Source organism: Hypanus sabinus, chromosome 10 (assembly GCF_030144855.1).
Source record: "Hypanus sabinus isolate sHypSab1 chromosome 10, sHypSab1.hap1, whole genome shotgun sequence".
Classification (NCBI taxonomy): Eukaryota; Metazoa; Chordata; class Chondrichthyes; order Myliobatiformes; family Dasyatidae; genus Hypanus; species Hypanus sabinus.
Window position 1 is genome coordinate 9,772,065 of NC_082715.1, and position 25,060 is coordinate 9,797,124.

Genomic DNA, 25,060 nt, shown 5'->3' on the forward strand with positions numbered 1-25,060 from the left:
ACTCTCGGCAGTGTAGTCTGTAGGACACTCAAAGCTGCTGTGCAGATTGACTGTGTGCGTTGGCCTTCATCAACTGTAGGATTGAGTTCAAGAGATGAGAGGTAATGTTACAGCTGTGTAGGACCTGGTCAGACCCCACTTGGAGTACTGTGCTCAGTTCTGGTCACCTCACTACAGGAAGGATGTGGAGACTATAGAAAGCATGCAGAGGAGATTTACAAGGATGTTGCCTGAATTGGAGAGTATGCCTTATGAGAATAGGTTGAGTGAACTTGGTCTTTTCTCCTTGGAGTGACCGAGGATGAGGTGACCTGATAGAGGTGTATAAGATGATGAGAGGCATTAATCATGTGGATAGTCAGAGGCTTTTCCCAGGGCTGAAATGGCTAACATGAGGGCTCAGTTTTAAGGTGCTTGGAAGTAGATACAGAGGGATGTCAGGGTAAGTGTTTTATGCAGAGAGTGGTGAGTGCGTGGTATGGGCTGCCGGCGATGGTGATGGAAGCTGATACGATAGGGTATTTTAAGAGACTCCTGGATAGGTACATGGAGCTTAGCAAAGTAGAGGGCTATGGATAACTCTAGGTAATTTCTAAAGTAAGTACATGTTCGACACAGCAGTGTGCGCCGAAGGGCCTGTATTGTGCTGTAGGTTTTCTATGTTTCTATGTGAAGATCTCTCTGATCTCTTTTGGTTCCATGCACAGATTACCACTCTGATCTTCCAGTGGACCTTGCATCCTTTTGCTCTTAGTATATCGGTAGAAGCCCTGAGGATTCTCCTTCACCTTTTTTTGTTTGAACAATCTCATACCTTCTTTTAGCCCTCCTGGTTTCCTTCTTAACAGTTTTCTTGCATTTTTTAAACTACTCAAGTACTTCATTTGTTCTTGCCTGTCTATCCCTGTTATGCATTTCTTTCTTTTTCTTAACCAGGGCCTCAATATCTCTTGAAAACCAAGATTCTCTAAACCTTGTTATCCTTGTCTTTTATTCTGACCGGAACATACAAACTCTGTATTCTCAAAATTTCATTTTTGAAGTCTTCCCATTTACTGTGCACACCTTTGTCAGAAAACAACCTGTCCCAATCCGGTCTTGTCAGATCCTTTTTGATACCATCAATCTTGACATTTCTCCAATTTAGAATTTCAACCCGAGGACTAGTCCTATCCTTTTCCAAATTACATTGAAACTAATGGCATTATGATCACTAGATGCGAAGTATTCTCCTACACAAACTTCTGTCACCTGCCCGTCTCATTTCCTAATAGGATATCTAGTATTGCACTCTCTCTAGTTGGAAGTTCTATGTGCTGATAAGGAAATTTTCCTGAATACATTTGACACATTCTTTCCCATCCAGCCCTTTTGAGTGGGGGTTCCACTGAATATGTGGAAAGTTAAAATTACCTTCTATCTCAACCTTATGTTTCTTCCAACAGACTGCAATCACTCTACAAATTCAGTCCCATGGACTGTTGGGTGGTCTGCAGTGTACTCCCATTAATGTGACTATACATTTCTTATTTCTCAGTTCTACTCATAAAGCTTCAGTAAATGAACTCTCCAGTCTGTCCTGACTGAGCACTGCCATGACATTTTCCTTGACTAGTAATACCAACCCTCCTGTGTGACATCTAAAACAACAGAAGCCAGTCCTGCCCCTCCTGCAACCAAGTCTTGTTAATGCCTGCAATGTCATAATTCCACATGTAAATCCACGCTCTCATCTGCCTTTCCTGCAATACTCCTTGCATTGAAATATAGACAGTTCAGAATGTTAATCCCACAATGCTTGTCCTTTTGATTCCTGACCTTGTATGCAGGATTAACAACAACTTTCTCCACAACTACTCCACTATCTGTTCTGAATACAAATAGGGATTTTTTTTTTGGTAATGGACACCATGGTAGCATAGCAATTAGCACGACGTTATTACAGTTTGGAATATCGGAGTTTGGAGATAATTTCCAATGCTGTCTAAAAGAAGTTGGTTCCCGTCAGCATGTGCGATTTCTTCTGTTTCCTCCCACAGTCCGAAGACTTATCAGTTAGTAGGTTACTTGACATTGCAAGTTGTCCTGTGATTAGGCTAGCATTAAATAGGTGATTTGCAGGGCAGTGCAGCTCAGTAGGTTGGAAGGGCTTGTTTCGTGCTGTATCACTAAATAAATAAATGTGCTGGTAGGTCAGAGTTAAGCGCCCTCCAAAAGCTGGCTAATTCAGAGACACACAAAACATATGTTGCACTCAATACATAAATACTATATATAGAGCAGAGAAACAAAAATAACTACACAAAACACTCTCTGTTTTGTTGTGTCTTGCTGTCTTTAAGCCATTCAGGTAGTTGGAGCAGCCAAATGATTGCAGCAGACAGTCACTTGTCTGCCAATTGTGTTCTTAAACCAGATACTGATGATTATACAGAAAGGATGTGAGTTGAGAGCAATTTTGTCACTCATGACTTTCTCTCCTTCCCTCTTACTCCACTGTATCCTGCTAATGAAAACATATGATAGTTTGGGAATTAAGGGGAAATAGAGGCTTGTGTTCTGACCTACCATAGCTGAATGCCTCACTACATCAGCCTGCTGTGTCATTTTATTAGCCCAGGTTGTCCTGTTGATGCTTGCGATATTGCTCAGCAAATTGGAGTTTAATTGTGAGCTGCCAAGGACCAATCAAAAGATTTGATCCTCTGTATCCCAGACAATGAGTTCTCAATCTCTGGTAGTGTAGTGAAAGAAGTTCAAGTTGTTTCAACACAAAGGGGATTGGAAAATTGACAAGGGCATTTCCCAAGCCAGTTACTCAGCTGCACTGTTGAACCCTTATTGACAGAGAAAATGCGCTTTGTAATTCTTGCTATTTTTTTCAGATTGCTACTGGCAGCTGAAACGTATGTCGCATGATGTTCACAGAGTGGTATGTGACCTGTGACGTCATTATTGAGGCGTTATCCTGAAGTGAATGCAGTTGATTAAAGGGAACTCTTGTACATGTGATTTATAATGTGTTCTATATATACTACAGTACTGTACAAATTCAGATTTCAACAATTTGGTCAAAAGCTCAAAACAAGTTTGTCACAGTCACCATAGTGTATGTCACCATACATTATCTTGAGATTCATTTTCTTGCAGACATTCACAGGAAAACTAAGGGATATAATAGAATCAATAAAAACCTTACACAAATAAATACTGACGAACAATTAATGTGAAAAACAAGACAGACTATGATAAAAAAAGTAAGCAGATAATAAGTTGAGGTGAGTGAAGTTGTCCGCACGTGTTGAAGAGCCTGGTGGTGGTAGAGTAATAACTGATCCTAAAGCTGGTGGTGATCAAATCCAAGACTGTGAGCCAATGGTTGCATTGATTCATTTTAGGTACAGTGGAGAGATTTTAAAGAACAATGGATAGAATGTAATCATTACCATCAGTCTGAAACCATTTAATCCAGGAAGCCCAAACCAGCTTTTCTTTAAGGCGGTGTAGTTTGTTCCATTCTTTGGGTTTTTTTTACACATAACCTTAGGGTTTTCTCTTTCTTCAAGTAATAATTCAATTCTTTTTTGAAAGCTTCAGTTGATCCTGATTTCAAGCAAGTGTAAAGGATATCCCAATCCCAAAAATTGAAATGAATTTTGTTTCAGAATGAATTTTAAAAATGGTTGAGAGTGTGCCTTCAGGCTCTGTACCCCATTCCTGATGATAGCAATGAGAATAGGGCATTTTCCTGTGTAATAATAAGTAGAATTTTTGAAGTGAATTGGGCGGCAGAATCCAGCTAACATCTTTGGGAATTATGCGGATCAGATAGTTAATTGATGTGATTTTGTGGAAGTCAAATACCATTGTAAGTTTAAAATTTTCACCTTTTTGATTGAGCACAGACCAACCAACAAGGCTTGTGGTCTTAAAGTTATCAATTCCTTTTCTATCCCAGTGTGATAGTGGTTGCCAGGAAAGGATATGTAAAAGACATCAATGTTATTCAGCAAATGAAAACAGAGTTAAAAGTTTACTGGAATGTTGGAAGTAGCGCGGATCTACAGGACTCTTTCAGAGTAGAGGGTCATTATGGTTATTTCTGTCATCAACCATAATGTTGTTCCATTTTCATCCCATATTTGCAATGAAATTACTAAAAAGTGGAAGAGAAAAAGTAGGTGCAATTGCAGTAGTTTAGAATACATTTGGATAGGTACATAGATTGCATAGCTACTGACATTGAAAGACCTGTTTATCACCAGAGTGATGAAAAGAGCTGAAAAAATTACTGCTGATCCACCAACCCTTATTGTGTTGTCTGTTTTTATATTGTACTATGTTTTATGCTTGGCATTGAACCACAATCAGTTCTGGCATGCTTCACATAAAGTGATTCTGAAGGATAGAAAAGATTTTGGACCAAATGCAAGCGCATGGTACTAGCTTGAAAAGACACCTTGTTCAGCATGGGAGAGTTATGTCAAAGGGCCATTTTCCATGTTGTAGAACTCAATAATTGTCTTGAAATGTTTGGAAGCATTTAGTCCATGTTCTAGTTTCTAGTGCTAAGTACTTATTCTTGAGGGAGGAGTAGTTGTGCATCATGACTCTTTGGAGGAACTAATCAGGCATGGAGCCAAATTAAGAATGTACTTTAAAAATTTACATTGCTTACGTCATTGTGGCCATGATTGTTTGGTCTTGATAATTTTTGCACCATTTTGATCTGGGAACCATGAACTTTTTACTTCTTGAAATATTTAAAAATACCGTTTGGCTATACATTTTTGTATAGTTCGATGTGGGATATAACATTCTGTGGTAATCTTAAGATATATGGGGGTTTGGTCTTAGTTCTAGAATTAGGAATAAATGATACTTCAATGAAATGGTTACCATATGAGGAATGTTTGGCAGCTCTTGGGCAGTATTCCCTGGAGTTCAGGAGAATGAAGGGCATCTCATAGAAACACTTTGAATGTTAGAAGACCTGAACAGATTAAATATGACAAAGTTATTTCCCATGTTAGGGGAGTCTAGGACAAGAGGGCATGACTTCAGGATTGAAGGATGTCCATTTAAAACAGAGATGTGGAGAAATTACTTTAGTCAGAGGGTGGTAAATTTGGAATTTGTTGCCACGAGTGCCTATGGAGGCCAAGTCGTTGGCTGCATTTAAGGCAGAAATAGATAGGTTCTTGATTAGCCAGGGCATCAAAGGGTATGGGGAGAAGGCAGGCGAGTGGGGATGTCTGGAAGAATTGGATCAGTCCATGATTGAATGGCGGAGCAGACTTGATGGGCCGAATGGTCTTATATATCCTATGGTCTTAGAGTCTTATACTAGATGATTGTCACAGACTTGTTGGGTTGAAGGACCTTTTGCATGACTGTGACTCTATGACATCTGAAAACAAATTATGAGGAACTTTGAGTGGCAGAGTCAGGTGCAATATTACATCTATATTAGTAACCAATCCTTAATACCAGCCGGACTGAGGGAGTGAAACTTTTTTTTACTGTTCCTGAACATGGTTAATGAGCCCCAAGACAGTTCTCTGTGGTACCCTCATTACAAAACCGCAGTAATAATTGACATCAAATGATTCTGGTTATTTGGAGTTGGAATGAAAAATATTGCCTATTAGTGTGTTCTGAGGTTCTACTGTAACAGTTTTGAAGCTCTCAGAAAGTGTGTCTTACATAACCGCTGGTTTTCTCAGCTCGGTCTCAGAAGTTCTTTCCCTGACTTCTGGCCAGCACAGTCCGCATGCCCTCACTACAGCCTGAAAAGCCTCTGAGACGATCTAAAGAAATCAATGATCCCATGTACAAAACAGTCTTTGGCAAACTAAAATAAATAAAATGACACATGAAAGTAATTAAAGATGAATTTTGTAATGTGCAAATTTAGATTTACTGGAATAAGTTTTATAAATACGTATTTAAAAATTATTTGAAGTACTCTTAATTGCTGCCATCTAAGTTTAGTTAGGATTGTGAGCTCACATTGCTGCTTCTCATTTATTTACAACCTGCCAAATTTTATTTTCTGTTGGTTGACATACTAGTTAGGTCATTGTTGGCATCCGAGTTTGTTTATTGTTATCTGTGCTTGAGGAGTTGAATTTGTTTGCATCTTGCCCAATGGAACATAAATAATAAATCCTTGCTTTCCAAAAAGTTGCCATGGCTTGGAGAACACAGTAATTTGTTTGCACCAGTATGATTATTTTTAACCATAGGGAACTCTAGGATTTTACAGAGATTGAATGAAAATTGTTTAAGTACAAATGTATTTAAATAGAATTTGTATTGCTGTGGGAATGGATGAAAGTGTAATTTTGGTCATTCTTCTCTGAATAAATGATTAGCAGATATGTATGTATGAAAATATTCCTTTAAGGAATAAAGAAGTACCTTTTAAGTAAATGTCTAAAGGTAAAGATAGAGGCAGAGTTGACCATATATCCCATCATTGTTTTAAGAATCTGTTGATATTAAGGCAAAATTAATTTTCCACCTTTCCTCCCCATTCTCCTTTACACTGAGTTGCTGTTCCCTCCTTGCTACCTACTATGCAGATATTTTCCAGACACTGTTTCTGAACCAAGTTGACTCTTTGCTTACAATTATGACTATACAGTGACCTCAGGATTATTTAAAGAAGCACAGATATTCCGGAGGGGAAAACAGTCACTGTAATTGTCCTTTTTTTATTTAAAAGAATTTTTTTAAACATTCTAAGAAGTTACTCTCCCTAATCAGTTTTTGTTTGCCATCAAACTTTTAGTTGCTCTACTCTTCAAAACTCATATAAAATTTAACATTTATTTACAATGATTATGGGATAATATCCATCTGAATAATGAACAATTGGAATAAAATGATGCAGAAACAGTTAAAGGGCAATTGACAATGACTAATTAACTTGCCAACTGGTAAATCTTTGGACTGTAGGAGGAAACCGAAGCAACCATGCGGTCTTGAGGAGAACGTACAGACTTCTTACAGGCATTAGGGGGATTTGAACCCAGGTTGCTGGTATTGTAAAGAGTTGTGCTAACCACTACGCTACTGTGCTGTGTTAAATAAACCCAATAAGTAAATTTTGATAGTATCATGATCCTGCACTGGATTAAAAATACCAAAGTTTTCATGTTCGTGAACAAAGGAATATCTGTAGATGCTGGAAATCAAAGCAACATATGCAAAATGCTGGCGGAACTTAGCAGGCCTGGCAGCATCAACAGAAAAGAGTAGAGCTGAAGTTTTGGGCCTAGACCTAGACCTTTCAGCATTACTGGAAGAATCTCCAGTGCTGCTGAAAGGTCTCAGCCCTAAATGTCGACTATACTCCTTTCCATAGATGCTGCATGGCCTGTTGAATTCCTCCAGCATTTTGTGTTTGTTGCAAAGTTTTCACGTTTCCAAGTTGTAACCTTTTTTGTGCTCACTACTAAAAATTTTCTCATCTAGCTTTTTCAGTCTTAGTTCTTTTTAAGTATTGGGTAATGCATTGTATTTTTCCTGTGTTATTGACCAATTAGAAACAAATTTATTAGAAGGCATTGTGATGCTTAACTGTTCAATAGAAATGTAAATGAATGGTAGTCATTGACCTGAAACATTACCTGAGTTTATCTTTCAATAATTGCTGCCTGATATGCAAAGCATCTCCAACATCTTCTGTCCTAAAAATCAGGTTAATTGTCACTGTGTTCCAAGCGAGGAACCCTGGAGCACATCCTCAGCGGCTGCACAAGGGCACTTGGTGAGGGACAGTACCAATGGAGGCATGATCAGGTCCTGAAGACCATTGCTGAAGCCATCAGCACAGGAGTGGAGAGGGCGAAGCGGTCCTGACCCTCCAAGCAGACCATTGCCCTTGTCAGAGCTGGGGAGAAGCCAATACCCGCCAAAAGACCATCTGCAGGTATCCTGACCTCTGCAAGAGACTGGCAGCTGTTGGTGGATCTCGAAAGGCAGCTGAAGTTCCCCAACCATATTGCAGCCACCACCCTGAGACCAGACATTGTCCTTGTGTCTGAATCTACGAAGCAGGTGGTGATGCTGGAGCTGACAGTCCCATGGGAAGATCACTTGGAAGAGGCCTTTGAAAGGAAGTTATCGAAGCACGCAGGACTGGTCAGCGACTGCCAGCAGGCTGGATGGAGAGCGGGGTGTCTCCCAGTGGAAGTTGGTTGTAGGGGATTCGAAGCCCATTCCTTAGCCAGAGCCTTCAGCAAATTGGGCATCGAGGGAGAGAGGAAGAGGAGAGCCATCCACAATACCACCAATGCAGCAGAGAGGGCCTCAAGGTGACTGTGGCTCAAGAGAGGGGAGCCATGGAGTCATATGTAGCTAGCCATCTGGACACAACTGGGGTCTGATCAGCCCCGGCTGGGTCACCTGGAGAAGGGTGTATGATGTTGAAAGACCCGAAACACCCGATGATTCTAGGAACATCACTGATGATGTGTCCAGAAGCATCAGTAGATGTATACACACCGAACTGACATATATCATGAAATTACTTGTTTTGCTTTAGCGGTACAGTGCAATTCATAATAGAAATTACTATGCATTCCACTGTACCTTCTGGTACTTCCTTTACCTAAGGAAGTGGACACTGAGTGTATGTTTGTGGTTTTCTGCTGCTGTATCACATCCACGTCAAGGTTCGATGTGCATTCAGAGATGCTCTTTTGCACACCATTGTTTTAACACATAGTTATTTGATTTTCTGTTGCCTTCCTCTCAGCTTGAACCAGACTGACTATTCTCCTCTGTCCTCTCTCACTAACAAGGCATCTTCACCCACAGAACACCCACTGACTGGATTTTTAAAATTTTTTTGAACTATTCTCTGTAAACCCTAAAACATAAGATGTGAAAGAGTAGGACCTATGAGGATAAGACGTGAAAGAATAGGACCTATCAAGTGTGACAGTGGGAAAGTGTGTATGGAACCAGAGGAAATAGCAGAGGTACTTAATGAATACTTTACTTCAGTATTCACTATGGAAAAGGATCTTGATGATGGTAGTGATGACTTGCAGCAGGCTGAAAAGCTTGAGCATGTAGATATTAAGAAAGAGGATGTGCCGGAGCTTTTGGAAAGCATCAAGTTGGATAAGTCGCCAGGACTAGATGAGAAGTACCCCAGGCTACTGTGGGAGGTGAGGGAGAAGATTTCTGAGCCGCTGGCGATGTTCTTTGCATCATCAATGGGGACGGGAGAGATTCCAGAGGATTGGAGGGTTGCGAATGTTGTTCCTTTATTCGAGAAAGGGAGTAGAGATAGCCCAGGAAATTATAGACCAGTGAGTCCTACCTCAGGGTTGGTAAGTTGATGGAGAAGATCCTGAAAGGCAGGATTTATAAACATTTGGAGAGGTATAATATTATTAGGAATAGTCATCTTGGCTTTGTAAAGGGCAGATCGTGCCTTACGAGCCTGATTGGATTTTTGAGGATGTGACTAAACACATTGATGAAGGTAGAGCAGTAGGAGTAGTGTATATGGATTTCAGCAAGACATTTGGCAAGGTACCCCATGCAAGGCATATTGAAAAAGTAAAGAGGCATGGGATCCAAGGCGACATTGCTTTGAGGATCCAGAACTGGCTTGCCCACAGAAGGCAAAGAGTGGTTGTAGCCGGGTCATGTTCTGCATGGAGGTCCGTGACCAGTGGTGTGCCTCAGGGATCTGTTCTGGGACTCTTACTCTTCGTGATTTTAATAAATGACCTTGATGAGGAAGTGGAGGGATGGGTTGGTAAGTTTCCTGATGACTCAAAGATTGGAGGTTTTGTGGATAGTGTGAAGTGCTGTCAGAGGTTACAGCGGGACATTGATAGGATGCAAAGCCTGGCTGAGAAGTGGCAGATGGAGTTCAACCTAGGTAAGTGTGAAGTAGTTCATTTTGGTAGGTCGAATATGATGGCAGAATATAATATTAATGGTAAGGGATCAGAGGGATCTTGGGATCTGAGTCCATAGGACACTCAAAGCAGCTGTGCAGGTTGACTCTGTGGTTAAGAAGGCGTACTGTGTATTGGCCTTCATTAATTGTTGAATTGAATTTAGGAGTGCAGAAGTAATGTTGCAGCTATATAGGACCCTGGTCAGACCCCACTTGGAGTACTGTGTTCAGTTCTGGTCACCTCACAACAGGAAGGATTGTGAAGCCATAGAAAGGGTGCAGAGGAGATTTACAAGGATGTTGCCTGGATTGGGGAGCATGCCTTATGAGAATAGATTGAGTGGATTTGGCCTTTTTTCCTTGGGGTGACGGAGGATGAGAGGTGACCTGATAGAGGTGTATAAGATGATGAGAGGCTTTGATCATGTGGATAGTCAGAGGCTTTTTCCCCAGGGCTGAAATGGATGCCACAAGAGGACACAGGTTTAAGGTGCTGGGGAGTAGGTACAGAGGAGATGTCAGGGGTAAGTTTTTTACTCAGAGAGTGGTGAGTGCGTGGAATGGGCTGCCGACAGCAGTGGTGGAGGAGGATATAATAAGGTCTTTTAAGAGACTTTTTGATAGGTACATGGAGCTTAGAAAAATAGAGGGCTATGGGTAAGCCTAGTAATTTCTAAGGTAGGGACACGTTTGGCACAACTTTGTTGGCCGAAGGGCCTGTATTTTGCTGTAGGTTTTCTATGTTTCTATAAGAAATAGGAGCAGGAGTAGGCCATCTGGCCCGTCAAGCCTGCTCCACTATTCAATAAGATCATGGTTGATCTGGTCATGGACTCATCTCCACCTACCTGCCTTTTCCCCATAACCCTTAATTCCCCAACTATGCAAAAATCTATCCAACCTAGTCTTAAATATATTTACTGTGATAGCCTGCACTGCTTCATTGGACAGTGACTGTTGTGTGTGAAAATTACAGGACCTCCTCATCTGGCACTGGCAATAATTCCACAAAGTCACATTTCTTCCCCATTCTGATGTTTGGTCTGAACAAACTAAACCTTTTGACCATGTCTGTATGCTTTTATACAACTCATGTTTAATTCACTTATTTTTAGTTGTTATATGGTATTAATTTTTTTCCCAATGATTCAGGCAAGCTTGGGAGCACAGGAACTGGGATCACAGAAATAGAGCCATGAAGGGTTTGGGCATCACGTTTGTTATATAGCTTGAGATATTGAAGCCAAGAGCAGTTAATCTCCCGTTATGTCTTCTTGGTGTTGTGAGCAGGCTTCTTCCTACCATCAATGAAGAAGTTGATAGCCTTTTGGGCCATTGCAAGTTCAGCCATAACTTTCTGTGTGGAGTTTCGAGGTTGCCCTTCGTTGTTACTATTCAACGCTAAAATCCAGCAAAGTTTGGACTGTAATGTGTTTTGAAACAAGTAGAGCTAACTTTGACAAGTAGAGATAACCTTTTGTCAATGAAATCTGAAAAGAATATTTTAATTTAGTGTCTGGGATAGTGTGGCTTGGAAAATGCACCATAAATATTATGTATTTACTGCAAGTTGATAGCTTAACTTGTTCCATGCTCAGTTGAAATTGAAATTCAGTCATTGAAAATTAGTTTGTTGCTTCGATAGCTTCGGTTAAAAAAGTGATTAAAATATCATAATATAAAGAAAGATTCATTTTGCAATATAAATACATAGTATTTCTTCAGGTGTGGCTGGCTTGCTACTTGGTGTGAAGTTTGTTGTCCAGAGAAATCATTGATCCTTTCACTTGGAGTGATTTTTATGGTCAATTTTGTTTTGGAACTGGAGTTCATCTACTTTTCCTGACATTGACTTAATGGTTATAGTAATAAAATAGCCCTCCTTTCTCCTTCTTCCACAATCTGACCTTTTACCTCTTCTCAGCTGCCTCTTTCTTCCCCGGGACCCTTCTTCCATTTCTTCTTTTGTCCACTCTCCTCTCCTATCAGATTCTTTCATCTCCAGCCCTTGACTTTTCCCACTCAGCTGGCTTTACATATCACCTTCCATCTGGACTCCTTCCCTGCACCCTCACCTTTTTATTTTGGCGCCTTCTGCTTTCCTTCTCAGTCCAGAAGAAGAGTCTCAGCGCAAAATTTCAGCTGTTTTTCTTGCTGCCTGACCTGCTGAGTTCCTCCCACCATTTTGTGTGCGTTGCTCTGGATTTCCAGCACCAGCAGACTTTCTCGTATTTAATGAAATAGCTTGACGGTTTATTTGGAAATATTTATAAATTAGCTTCTGAATAAAGTATTTTCTGAGCGAGCAGATTCTGTGCAGATATATATTTCTTTTTTTTCCTCATTTGAGTTGTGTTCCAGTTGTTCTTTATTTGTACTTCTGCTTATTATACTCTTGAAGAAATTTGGCATTCTTCAAAAGAATCCTTAGTTTAATAAATATACTCCAAAATAAAAATATTTAAAATTCATCACTGCATTGCTTGACATTTAAGAGCTGTTTTTTTAACGTGTGTCTGATAGTTTTTAATCCAAGTGTTTTGTTAAGGCTGTAAATCAGAATTTGCTTCTAGCACAGAGCAGAAGATAGTATAGAACTGGCAGGAAGGTGGTCAGTAGAATAAGCCAAGAAATTATGATAAACGGCATTGTTTAAAAACATGCTATGAATAGGCAAGTCATCTGTTTAACAAATGTGACTTGAGGTCTTGAAGGGTGTGCATGGAGAGATATCTGTACCACAACATATATATAATATATAGAGCTGGATAATATTTTACTTTATGGAAAATGGGAACTTGATACAATAATAATAGAAGTGTAGTTAAAGAACAAAATTAGGTTCAGAGCATTTTAAAGTATGTGCATAAACTATGTCAGATGATAGCTTTCTTGACCTGCTAAATCCTGAAACCAGATGTCATGTTGTACTACTTAACTCTTTTTTCATATAATTTACAAATAGGAAGTTAGTTCATGTGGTTTTGATAATAATTGTTTAGATATTTAAATATTGCAACAACCACTAAAGATAAGAAATGAGTGTATCATTTTCCCAAGACTATATGTAAATATATATCAAAGTCATTAGAATGACAAATATCGAAACAGGTTCTGCGGGAACAACCATGGTGAATCTCCAGTGGTTATGCATGCACTTATTCAAATTGATTAAAATAAAACAATTGTAAAAGTTACAGTAGAATATATTAGGAAATATTTGAAGGACAGAACAAAGTCCTTGTGGGCAGGTTATATAGTGTAATGACTTGTACACACATGCATATATCAATAATTCAACTAACAGTGGATTGTGACTCACTATTAGCCTGTTAGCCATCTGCAATATTATAACCTCCACCCACTGTTTATAGGACTGACCTGTCCACTCCTACTGTCACACTGACTTCTGCATTCCCACTATCATTGTCTACTGGCCTCTGCACTCCTACTGTCAAACTGTCCTTCCCCACTGTCACACTGACCTCTGCAAACCCACTGTAAAACTACCCTTCCCTACTGTCACACTGACCTCTCCCAATTTCATATTTACCTCTCACCTAACAAAAGCTTATCATATGCAAGTTTCAAGTTTTGCTTTACAAACTTTTCAGCCATTCTGATGCAAGTTTTTCCATACAGTATTTTGTATAGCTTGCAAATTATGAAACTGTAATCAGATTGATTGAAACCAGTTTGGGAAAGACACTGAGTTTTCAAGGAGGTTGTACTCTTAAAATTCAGAGAAGGAGATGAGAATATGAGACTGATATATTGGCTTTTAAAGTAATAGTCAACAGTAATGATATTTTAAAAAGATTAAGTAGATAAATAAATAGAATTAAATAGATCCAACTTGAAAGAATGCAGAAAAATTCACAATGATGTAACTGGGATTGGAGGGTTTGAATTATATAGAGAGTACAATAGCTGGTACTTTTGTCCTTGGATCATACGAGGCTGAGGGACGACCTTATAGAGTAGGGGTTACCAAACTGGGTCCATAGACCCCTCAGTTAATGGTAAGGGTCCTTAGCATAAATAAGGTTGGGAACCCTTGTTATAGAGATATATACATAAGGTGGGTGATTACAGTCTTCTCTCGGGGCAGGCGAGTCTAAAACAAGTGTGTATGGAACTGGAGGAGATAGCAGAAGCACTTAATACTTTACTTCAGTATTCACTGTAGAAAAAGATTTTGATAATTGTAGGGATGACTTGCAGTGGACTGAAAAGCTTGAGCATGTAGATATTAAGAAAGAGGCTGTGCTAGAGTTTTTGGCAAGCATCATGTTGGATAAGCCACCTGGACCGGATGACATGTACCCAAGGCCACTGTGGGAGGCAAGAGAGAAGACTGCTGTGCATCTGGCGGTGATCTTTGAATCATCAATGGAGAAGTTCTGGAGTATTGGAGGGTTGTGGATGTTCCATTTTTCAAGAAAGGGAGTAAGGATAGCCCAGGAAATTACAGACCAGTGAGTCTTAGTTCAGTGTTTGGTAAGTTGATGGAGAAGATCCTGAAAGGCAGGATTTATGAACATTTGGAGAGGCATAATATGATTAAGAGTAGTCAGTATGGTTTTGTGAAAGGCAGGTCATGCCTTATGAGCCTGATTGAATTTTTTGAGGATGTGACTAAACACATTGAAGAAGGTAGAGCCACAGATGTAGTGTTTATGGATTTCAGCAAGGCATTTGCTAAGGTATCCTATGCAAGGCTTATTGAGAAAGTAAGGAGGCATGGGATCCAAGGGGACATTGCTTTGTGGAACCAGAATTGGCTTGCCCACAGAAGGCAAAGAGTGGTTCTAGATGGGTCATATTCTGCATGGAAGTCGGTTACCAGTGCTGTGCCTTAGGGATCTGTTCTGGGACCCCTTACTCTTCATGATTTTTACAGATAACCTGGATGATGAATTGGAGGGATGGGTTAGTAAATTTGCTGATGACTCAAAGGTTGGGGGTGTTGTGGATAGTGTGGAGGGCTGACAGAGGTTACAGTGGGACATTGACAGGATGCAAATCTCGGCTGAGAAGTGGCGGATGGCGTTCAACCCAGATAAGTATGAGGTGGTTCATTTTGGTAGGTCAAATATGGCAGAATAGTATTAATGGTAAGACTCTTGACAGTGTAGAGGATCAGAGGGATCTTGGGGTCCTGTGGTTAAGAAAGCATACTGTGTATTGGCCTTCATAAGTTGTGGGATTGAGTTTAGGAGCCAAGAGGTAATGTTGCAGCTATATAGGACCCTGGTCAGACCCCAATTGGAGTACTGTGCTCAGTTCTGGTTGCCTCACTATAGGAAGGATGTGGAAACCATAGAAAAGGTACAGAGGAGATTTACAAGGATGTTGCCTCGATTGGGGAGCATGGCTTATGAGAATAGGTTGAGTGAACTCGGCCTTTTTCCTTGGAGCGATGGAGGATGAGGTGACCTGATAGAGGTGTATAAGATGATGAGAGGCATTGATTGTGTGGATGGTCAAAGGCTTTTTCCCAGGGCTGGATTGGCTAGCATGAGAGAACACAGTTTTAAGGTTTTTGGAAGTAGGTACAGAGGAGGTGTCAGGGGTAAGTTTTTTATGCAGAGAGTGGTGAGTGCGTGGAATAGGCTGCCGGCAATGTTGGTGGAGGCAGATACGAAAGGGTCTCTTAAGACGCTCCTGGACAGGTACATGGAGCTCGAAAAATAGAGGGCTTTGGGTAAGCCTAGATAATTTCCAAGATAAGGACACAGGTTTGTGGGCCAAAGGGCCTGTATTGTGCTGTAGGTTTTCTATGTTTCTATGAATGGGTTTAAAGTGATGGGGAAAATTTTAAAAGGGACCTGAGGGGCAACCCTTTCACACGTTGGTTGTGCAACTGGCTGTGAGAGGAAGCTGCAGAGGCTGATAAAATGACAATGTTTAAAAGACATTTGGATACGGATATGGCTTGAGGAACATGGACCAAATGTAGTTAAATGGAACTAAGACATTTTAATCAACATGGATGAATTGGGCCATTGGGCCTGTTTCTGTGCTTTATAACTAGGACTCTAGATCTGTGTGTTGCTTTTGACTTAAATTTCAAGAATTACAATTGGTGAAATGGTCCTGCCTCTTGGATTATTCCTCTGGTGTTCTAGACAGTTTATGCAGTAATATTACTGTTTATTATATTCTCAAGGTTCCCTCATTATTAGTATCCAGAGTTCATGTAGCAAATCTGACATAAATTAGCCTAACTTCCAATGTGTTTATTTTTTCCTCTGTTCTTTAAGTTGAACCAGACAGCTTTGCTATGCTGTATATGCGTAAAGGAGTGAATGATGAAGTTCAGCCTGTATTATACTAATTAGTGGCACAGTACATTGTATTAATGAAGTTTCAGTCTTTGGCTTCAGCCTCTTCGTTATGTCTGGCCCAATCCTTAGTGTAATACAGCTAATTTAGCTTGTTTAGACTGTTATTAACAACCAGATTGGTAGGAAACCAATTCATTTTCTAAAAATCTCTTTTATTTAGAAATCTTACAATAATCTCAGAAAATTTATTTAATAATTTTAAAATAAAAATTTTGGAGATCAACCTTTTTTAAGGGTGTTACCGTTAATCAGTTTTTTAAAATTAATGCTTAAGCCTAAAGGAGAATTGACCTAAATTTTCTTTGTAAAAGGTGAAAAGTGGAAGAGTTCAAAGTGTAAGTCTCTTTAAGATAATTCATTCCTATACTCTTCTACTTGCACATAGGCATATGCATTGATTCCACCCACCTCACATACATACACACCCACACATCCTGCCCCCAATCCTTTGAACATTGACACATCTACATCTTGTGTTTAGTGATTCAAACCCTTGAGGTGCAGATACAAACGGTTTCATTTCCAGTTGACTTTATGTTAAATCATCTGAAGAGTTTCAAATGGTTCAATAATTTGGTTAAGAATGAAGAGTTGCTTTTTATTAGTAAATTTTAAGTGTGTATTTTCCTAGGCATTAAGCCCTTATGAGATATAGCGGGCATCATTTTCTTTTGAATGGGAACAGTTACTTGCTTTCTGCAACACAGAATTAGTCATTCAACCATCAGCTCTTTGGTTCTCCAGAGTGGTCCCACCATTCTCAAAACCCCTTCTATCTGTAGCTCAGCAACCTAGCTCTCTCACTTGTCCATCTTGGTTCTTTTGTTACTTATTTGCACAAAGTGATAATTTACAATAGAAAGAAAAAAATCTGCTTTTCTTTAAGAAGAAACTGGAATATCTGACATGGTCACAGGGCGAATGTGCAAATTCTGAGCGACGGTCCCGAGTTATAGATCAAAGTCAGGACTTTGGAGCTGTGAAGTAACAGGGACAACTGCTGTGTCACTTATAATACAAAATTATCTAATTATATACGGTATATCCACATGATAGTGGAAAGACAATGCTACCTTCAACAATGCAGCAGCCCCTCAATAACCCATTGAAATGTTAGCCTACACGTACTCAATTCTCTGAAGAGTAACTTGAATACATGATCATCTTAAATGGGAGCATGAATGATGTCACTGAGCCAATGTTGATCTATAATGAACAACTAAAAACTTAGAAACAGAATTTACTTGTGAAAGAGTATCATAGAAATCAGACTTCAAGCCATTTTGTTTTCCTACCTGCTTAAGTTATTTGAAAGTTGAAACAAATAATGAACATTAAAATTGTAAACAAAGCCTTAATAGTTGAGTTGCAAAGTTAGAGGATATAGATATATGTATTTAGATCAGTTATGTAATTGGGGAACAAAGAATAAATAACCGACGAACAGCAACAAATGTGTTACATAAATTTGAAGAATGAGATGGACAGATACAAAAGGAAGATTGTGAGATTGAGAAGTAGATATGAATATAACAGTAAGTTTGATGTTGCCAACATTCACAGGTCAGATAAAATGTTGAAACACATCACCAAACAATTGGCACAAATAATGTTTTATCTTCATAACATTACAGTATTTGGCACCTTGAAAAATAACAAGGTATAATTTATTGAATAAAGTAATAGGTATTCTATTCAAATTATACCCACTATGATTTGGAAACATTCACCTTTGTAATCTTAAAATCCGTGAAACTGTAGAGTTATTCAAGGATGGCCATTAGTAATATATATTAAGGCTATCTGTGCTATACCTGTATTTTTGTCTCAAATCTAAAATCCACAAGGTGACATGGTGGAAGTGAGAGATTGATTGCTGAGCGAGGTGAATTACAGTACTGGACAGAATCAGTGGGTTAAATACCATTCAGGAGCAGGAGTTTAGATGTGATCACTTTAGGAGGGACACATGTAATGTATGTATTTGTGGGTGAGATTGATGTACAGTACATAATGCCTATTTTGAGTGACCTTCCCCTGCTGGCTCTACCCTGTGCACTTTTTCTTCACGTTATAAGAGTTTGGAATTAGCAATTCAGATTTTTATTAATGTCTGCCACAGGGTGGTCAAGGAGATTTCATCCTTAACAGAAACATCTAGATTTATTGCATTGTTTATTAACTGAGAGCTGGACTATTGTCAAACCAGTCTCCCTGAAAAACTGTCTTGAAATTTCATAGAAAATGTCTCAATTATTAAATTTATCACTCTATACTTTTACTGTTAGAAACTACACATTCACTCAATGAGATAGTGTGTTGTTTTTGATGTGCATGTATTTATTGGTAATGAGGTGTAAAATACTTCAATAAAATTGAATTGTTTTTGACATTAAAATTGCTTCTTTTTGTTTCAGAACAGTGTTGATGGCATTTGGAAATGTGGAAAGGGAGGGTGGGTGCAATTTTATTGTCAAAAAAAACACATGGAAGGAGGTCATGAAAGAGTATAGAAATCTTTTAATTAAATAAATCTAAGGTTGATAACTTCATCTATTTATAATCTATATATCTTTCTTTCTACCAATCGATTTATCCAGCTGACAGACTGTCTCTAAATATCAATTAGTCTATCTGACTGTCTTTCTATCACTCTGTCTGTTGATTTCAAGACACAGGAAATTCTGTAGATGTTGGAAGACTGGAGCACACACAGAACTCTGAAAGAGCCCAGTAGGTCAGGCAGCATCTGTGGAGGAGAATAAACAATAGACTGCCCATTTCCCTCCATAAATACTGGCTGACTTGCTGAGTTCCTCCAGTATTTTGTGTGTATCTTTTGGTATAATTTCAGGAAGAACTTGTTTAGAAATCTGCACAAGAGTAATTTAATTGTATTTTAAAAATAGATTTTAGAGTGGGGTTATAACCATATAACCATATAACAATTACAGCATGGAAACAGGCCATCTTGGCCCTTCTAGTCTGTGCTGAACGCTTACTTTCACCTAGTCCCACCTACCTGCACTAAGCCCATAACCCTCCATTCCTTTTCTGTCCATATACCTATCCAATTTTTTTTTTAAATGCCAAAATCAAACCTGCCTCTACCACTTCTACTGGAAGCTCGTTCCACACAGCTACCACTCTCTGAGTAAAGGAGTTCCCCCTCGTGTTACCCCTAAACTTTTGCCCCTTAACTCTCAAATCATGTCCTCTTGTTTGAACCTCCCTTACTCTCAATGGAAAAGGCCTATCCACATCAACACTATTTATCCCCCTCATAATTTTAAATACCTCTATCAAGTCCCCCCTCAACCTTCTACGCTCCAAAGAATAAAGACCTAACTTGTTCAACCTTTCTCTGTAACTTAGGTGCTGAAACCTAGGTAACATTCTGGTAAATCTCCTCTGTACTCTCTCTATTTTGTTGACATCTTTTCTATAATTCAGTGACCAGAACCATACACAATACTCCAAATTTGGCCTCACCAATGCCTTGTACAGTTTTAACTTTACATCCCAACTCTGCTGTGTTCCACCAGCATTTTGTGTGTGTTGCTTGAATTTCCAGCATCTACAGATTTCTTCGTGTGTCCTAAACTCAATGCTCTGATTTATAAAGGCCAGCATACCAAAATCTTTCTTCACCACCCTATCCACATGAGATTCCACCTTCAGGGAACTATGCACCATTATTCCTAGATCACTCTGTTCTACTGCATTCCTCAATGCCCTACTATTTACCATGTGTGTCCTATTTTGATTAGTCCTACCAAAATGTAGCACCTCACACTTACAGCATTAAACTCTATCTGCCATCTTTTAGCTCACTCTTCTAACTGGCCTAAATCTCTCTGCAAGCTTTGAAAACCTACTTCATTATTCACAATTCCACCTATCTTATCATCTATCTATCTATCTCCACCTATCATCTGCATACTTACTAATCCAATTTACCACCCCATCATCCAGATCATTAATGTATACGACCAACATATATGCAAAATATACATAGTGATAGCAAAAAGCTTGTTTTTATCTATAAATTTCTTCTTGTGTGAAATATTGGAGGTTTGGGGAATTGACATCTGACTTCTCCAAAATAGGCACAGGATCTGTTTGCAAGTAATTAGTCTCAAATTGATCAGGGGACAATGGTGAATTAAATAGACTTTGTACCATGTGGCATTGATAGTACTATTTATTGTATAATATTACACATAACTTACCACGTCATAGTTCTAACTATTAAAATTAGGCAATACAAAACAAAGGGTCAGAATGGGACATAAACTGAAACAATAAAGTTTGGAGATTAAAATGATTAATTGAATGTATGGATGAAAGGGATTACATCACTTGGGAAACTGTGATTAAGCATACCTGCTTGCAGTGAAAAAAAAAATGCCAGTTTCTGGGAATCCTGAGCCTTAGCCTCTCAGATGAGAAGAGGCATATTCAGGAGAACTTTGAAAATGCAGACTCCATCCACTAGGAATACACAGAAACCCAGCATAATCAACCAACCAGTGAGGATAACGTCACTCAACTTCACTTATCCATCACTGAACTGTTCCCACAACCTATGGACTCCCAAGAACTCTTCATCTCATGTTCTTAATATTTATTGTTTACTTATTATTATTATTATTTCTTTTTCTTTCATATTTGCAGTTTGATGTTTTTTGCACATTGGTCTTTCATTGATTTTATTATGATTCTTGAATTTACTGAGAATACACGAAAGAAAACAAATCTCAGGGTTGTATATGGTGACATATATGTACTTCAATAGTAAACTTACTTTCATCTTTGAACCCCTATACTACTGTCCTCCTTACCTTTCAAGTATCTCCTGACCCTCTTGTACACAATCAGTGAATCCCACATTGATCTCATTAATCACCTCACAACCATCAGAACTGGAGTGAAAGCAAATTATTCTCGATCCCAAGGGACTGACTGAAAAGGAGAGGAGGCAAATTAAGCTTTCAAAAAGAATGTGGTCACAGAGTTATTGCATGTCATAATAAGAGCATTTCCTTCCCAACTTTCTCCTTGCAAAATAGAAAGTATTGCTATAATGGCTGAGATCATGTTGGCCTGATCCTCTGAGGTGGACTAAATGTCACTATTATAAATGAAGAATGTGTCTTACTGGTTCTCCAAGTCCTGGAGTCCAGCACCTGTAGTGTACCATGATAGTGCCTCATTGACATGCCACTCTCAGGCAGGATGAGCGTGACTCATATTGCATCTGAGTCGCCCTAAGCTGATGGCATGAACATCAATTTTTATAATTTCCACTAATTTTCTCCCTTCCCCCTTCTCTCTTTTTCTAATCCCCATCTGGCTCCTCTCTTACCCCTTCTCACAACCTGCCCATCACCCTGCTCTGGTGTGCCTCACCCTTCCCTTTCTTCCATAGTCTACTTTCGTCTCTTATCAGTTTCCTTCTTCTTGAGTACTTTACCTTTTCCACCCATCACCTCCTGGCTTCTCACTTCATCCTCCTTTCCCCCACCCACCTACCTTCCACCTCACCTGGCTTCACCTGCCAGCTTGTACTCTTTCCCCTAACCCAGATTCTTATTCTTTTATCACTCCGGCTTTCCTTTCCATGAAACATCGATTGTTTATACTTCTTCATAAATGTTGCCCGACCCACTGAGTTCCTCCAGCATTCTGTGTCTGTTGCTCTGGATTTCTGGCATCTGCTGAATCTTGTGTTTATGACAGTGCTTCAGCTGCGCAGTGAGGAGGCATGCCCCCTGAAATGTCATAACAGCCTCTTTCCCTATTTCCAATGGGGGAAATATGTACTTGATCTCAAAAGATTTTGAATGTCTCTAACATCTAAAATAGAAGTCAAATATTAAGAAATATCTTTTAATTTAAAAATCTAATAGCTATAAACATTTCCAAGTGCTCAATATATGAAACAAAGATCTCGTATCCATAAAGCATAGGAACAGAAGTATGCCATTCAGCCCATCAAGTCTGCTCTGCTATTCAATCCTGGCTAGTTTAATTTCCTGCACTTTCACACCTCACAGTGTTGGGATTTACTTAGTTTCACTGCTGCTGGCCAGTGGTGTCAGTGGGGACCAGCAAGTTCTGGCCAGTGTCTTTGATCACCTCATACTCACTCAGTTTAAAAGGAGTGGTTGTGTTTTGCTATTGCTAGAATGACTATTTATATATCAGGTACATGAGCTCTGTATCACCCAGCACCCATTTACCACGTTCCTGTTGCAGTTTTTTTCTTTGTATTCCACATACTCTCTTAAGAAAAGTGCCATGCCGGTCTGAGTAATTAACACAAGGAATGCTTGAAGTCTCGGATTAGGCAAAGTAGGGCGAGTATTGCAGTTGGAATAATGATGCCAGCATTTAATTCTTTCTGTGGGAAGTTGAGATACGATTGCACATAGGAACCAGATGGCATTCTGAAACACTATCATGGCTTCTGGAAATGCCAAATCTTCAGCAAATGCTTCCATCAGCCAACAATCAGTCGATGTATATAAGCTAATCATATGTATTTATATCTGTTGTGTTTTTATTGTGTTCTTTTTGTTCATTGTGTTTTTTATGTGCTACATTGGATCTGGTGTAACAATTATTTCATTCTCCTTTACACTCACGTACTGAAGGCTGACACTAAACAGTATTGAATCAGGAAATTTCAATGAATAAAAGGAGTTAACTGATTTGTGATTGTTACTCTTGTATCACATATATATCATTTGGTTGGTGTCAAATATTGAGTTGTTTCTCTGCACTCCAGAATATCATGTTTAATTTTTATTGCATATTTTTCAGTTTTTTCATCAAATTAAGATAATTAACATTTATTTCATACAACAAGCAGCATTAAGGTGTTGTACTTGGGAACACAGCTTCTTCACCCCTTCACAGCTGCACTCTTGTGGTTGCAACCTCTATGTCATTTACAAGTACAGCACGAGGGGTTGTATTTGGAAATCACTTGCTTTTGACTTCAAGCAGTGGCACAGCCTATTTAAAGAACTGCTAAGCTCATTCATCTGCTTTTCTCAGCCGTTTCCTTTTATTTTTAGCCAAATCCATCAGACTTGACAAGTGGGTAATTTGAGCCAACAGAGAAGGCTTTGCTTCAGGTTTTTATTCACAAAGTAATTCTTCTCTTCTCTTCCTTCCTGGGAAGCCACCGAACCTGACTTGATCTATTCAAGTGATCTGTTGAGTCATGTGAGATCTTGTACAGAAAAAAAAACATACTCATGCAGTGTGGGCAGTGTAAAAAATCTACTTAGCAGTAGTAAGGCAAAGGAATGCAGCAGATTCATACTTGTAAAGTGGATGTCTTGTGTACCACAGGACTAAAGAGTTTAAAGCATTCCTTGGATAAACAAGATCCTGAGTAAGAGTTAAAGGAAGATTTTTTTTGCATGTTTTAAAATACATCTTTGAAAGGACTATTTTCAATGTGCACTTTTTGTTAGGCTTGCCTTCAGCCATATCTTCTCAAACACTAGCAAAGTGCTAGGGTCCTTTGCATACAAAATGCATACTTGTTATCATAGTTTCAGTCAAGGTGCTGACATAATGATCCCTTTAAGGACATAGAGCATTCCAGAAGTGGATGTACTGCATTCTGTGCGGCCTGACATTGCATTGTTTGAAGTATTGTTTTTTTGCTGGCTCTTTCACCAGTGGGATAGAAAACAAGATCTTGCCCTACCCACAAAGGGCTAGCTACTTTAGCCAGAATTGTCAAACATTCAGAATATTTAAAACAGTCATAGACCTTAGTAAAGTATAAAAACATTTTAGAATGCCCTGTATAAAATGTACAGATTAAGTAGGCTCTCTTGTATTATAATACTGGCAAAGGTTTCATTTTTGTTTTGGATTTATTTGCACCCTCAGTTATCTTGTCAAATGGATTCAGTATAGGATGAATGAGTAGTGTAAGCTCAGCTCATATTAAGACCATCAGACTGTAAGAGCAGAATTTGGCCATTTGGCCCATTGAGTTTGCTTCTCAATTTCATCATGGATGATACTATATCCCCTCTCAGTTCAAATATCTTGCCTTTTCCTTGTGTTCCTTCATGCCCTGACCAGTCAAGAATCTATCAACCTCTGCCTTAAATATACCCGATGACTTGGCCTTCACAGCCACCTGTGGCAATGAATTCTGCAGATTCACCACTCCCTGGCTAAAGAGACCCCTAAACAATAGAAATCAGAACCTGGTGGTAATAATCAGGGAAGCAGTGATTATAGAAATGTTCAGTGGGGTAAAAATTTGGTTTTCGTTGTAGCAATATATTGAACTCTGTCCAGTTGTCATTGACTCATGATAACCCTATGGATAGTGTAGTTGTCCATAGGGTTTTCATGGATAGATACAGAAGCAGATTACCAAGCCTTTCTTCTGTACTGATACTGCTGCTGCCCAAGTTGGGACCTGGCCAGATTTGGATCATCTGTGTCAAAGTCCAGTGCTGATACTACTAAATGACCAGTCGACCTAATATATGCAATATAGAAATTCATATATCATGTTACACATCCAGAATTCAGTTTCTTTGGATATGATTAGTGCCATGTTGATAATAACTTATTTCTACTCAGTTTTTTCTTATTATTCAGCCGATGTCGTCTCTGTTTCTGAGTTACGATTTCATTTCCCATTTTTGAGCTTGAATAGAAATTATTGCTCTCAATTGAACTGGGGAAGAGAAAAGTCTTGTCATATTTGAAAGGCATTGATTGATTCAAAGTG

The 25,060-nt window shown here is 39.1% G+C and overlaps 1 protein-coding gene across 2 annotated transcripts in view; it reads left to right on the top strand.

Moving 5' to 3' along the window:
- bach2b (BTB and CNC homology 1, basic leucine zipper transcription factor 2b) overlaps positions 1-25,060 on the top strand; it is a 330,691-nt gene that overhangs the window by 89,233 nt on the left and 216,398 nt on the right. The window lies entirely within an intron of this gene.